A 2,319-nucleotide genomic window follows, 5' to 3' on the forward strand; every position below is an offset into this window, starting at 1 on the left:
ATATATATATATATATATATATATATATATATATATATATATATATATATATATTCCTTGTGGTTTTTAGGAATATCAAGTTTAGTCTCTGATTTTTTGGTCTTGAGGTTCTTCTAATTTCCATTTTATCGTGGTTGGTCCTATCTCATATAAAACCTATCCTATATAAAAATAAAAAGACTTTTATACTCATTTTTATTTTATTTTGTATTTCTTTAACTGATTTTAAGTTAAAAATAAGGAAAAAGAAATTAATAAACCATGTTAAACCTAATCCCCCTAATCTTATTCTCCATTGGGCTCCTTGTCTCACAGCTTTCTTCACCAGCGCCGCATCACAACTTCACAAATCCCCATTTATTTATCTTCTTGATTCAAACTATCCACCACCACAGATGGCCATGACTACCTATGTTTCCCTCTTCTCACCCACAATCCCCAATAAGACCTCCCCATGGAAACAATCATAACTCACCTCCTTCACCACCTCAAACAATCCAAACCATCCAAACCCACCACTCCTTTCACTACCATCAAGGTTGAAGGAGAAGCGGGAGTCCCCATCGAAGAAGTCCATTGAGATTCACCCTACCTGAACTCGACGCCAATACCACATCTCCAATCTTCGTCGGATGCACCGGCGGGCTGCTAAGAAAAGCTCAGGTGGAGGAGTTCTACGTTGTCACACGGAAATCACCAAAAGAACAGATTTTCAAAATATCAACTAGCAGCGCTGTCATCATTAGGGAAGGGCCAAATCAGTTGAAATTAGGAAGAAAATAACAGTGTTTGGCTTTAGGGACAAGATTGAGGTAAAAAATATATACATGATTAAATACCTATTTACAGGGTGTTTTCGAATCGGGAAGTTTAATATTTTCACCGTAAAGACGGGGTATACCCGAAAAAAGTTAACATCGGTTGGGCCAGGGTGGATCATGAGGTCAATTGGAAAGAATGTTAATCCAGATGAAGTTGAGTTTAGTGGGAAACAACTCCATCCCCCACCTTACCCTACAAATAAAACCTACTTTCATCGTAAAGAAAAGAGTAGAGGAGACAAGGAATGAAAATCCCCTCTTGGTATATGATATCTAAATGAAAGAAAAATCTGGATCAAACCCTTATTTATCTTAACGTTAAGTTAATTTACTTCACCGAAAGGAGAAAAATGTTTCGAACCCTTGTTCTTGTTAATGTTGATTTTATTTTTGTTAGGTTTAAGTATGACAAGAATAATATTCTATAACTGTTATCGTCATGGCTAATGGTGGTGGAAGGAGTAACCTAGGTGAGAAATAAACACATGTTATGCCATCGTTGAGACCCAAATTTACACTTGATATTTTTTATGATATGGTTTGATTGTTGGAGGCTTTATATTTGTATTTTCTGGATAAGATTGTTGAATGGTTTAATTATGTAGGAAGATGAGGTTTTATGAGTAGAAATTAGTGAGGGTTTCATCATATATATATATATATATATATATATATATATATATATATATATATATATATTCTAAAAGTCCCAAATTTTTACACTCATAGTTGAAAAAAGTCCTAACTTTTCCTTGGTTGGTTAAAACCACAACTTTTCGTATGACATTCCATTTTTTTACCTATTATCTGGTCATTAACCGGCATAAACAGGTTCTTTTGAAATTGGAAGGTTTTCTGAAAACTTATGATTTTACCCATAAAAAAATTTAGGGCTTCATCAAACCAAATGTGTAAATTTCAGACTTTTTTGGTATTTCCCATTCCTTTCGTCAAACGTATTTATATACACAAATATTATTCGTATATTTATAAAAAACTATTTAATGTTTAAGCACGTAAATATCATAATGTAAGTATAAAATATATGTTTTATGTACTTTATATGTATAAAATATGATTTTTTTTTACTTACTTTTATAAGTGAAACACGTTTCTATGCATAAACTAATGTATTTTATGTATTTAAATATGTACAAAAACCGTAATATACATTAACATTTTATTCGTATACCTATATTTTAGCAAACATAAAATACATACAAAAGACTATATATATGTGTGTATTATATGATTTTTAGACACTTACAAAATATATTTTTACGCATTAAAAACATTCTTTACATATAAAAATAAGTAAAAACGTATTATATATATATATATATATATATATATATATATATATATATATATATATATATATATATATATATATATATAAATTAGGTGTTTTATATTTATATGGTATTCATATATTTCAACATTAAATTAGTTTTTTTATAAATATATGGATGGCATTTGTGTGTGTAAATTGTTTGAC

At 29.9% G+C, this 2,319-nt stretch overlaps 1 pseudogene; it reads left to right on the top strand.

The window, feature by feature from the left end:
• Window positions 1–290: 290 nt before the first annotated feature.
• Window positions 291–1,380, top strand: LOC145113064 (photosystem I reaction center subunit II, chloroplastic-like; annotated as a pseudogene).
• The last annotated feature ends 939 nt before the right edge of the window (window positions 1,381–2,319 follow it).

Source organism: Lactuca virosa, chromosome 5, assembly GCF_052849685.1.
Source record: "Lactuca virosa cultivar CGN04683 chromosome 5, Lactuca_virosa_CGN04683_v6, whole genome shotgun sequence".
Lineage (NCBI taxonomy): Eukaryota > Viridiplantae > Streptophyta > Magnoliopsida > Asterales > Asteraceae > Lactuca > Lactuca virosa.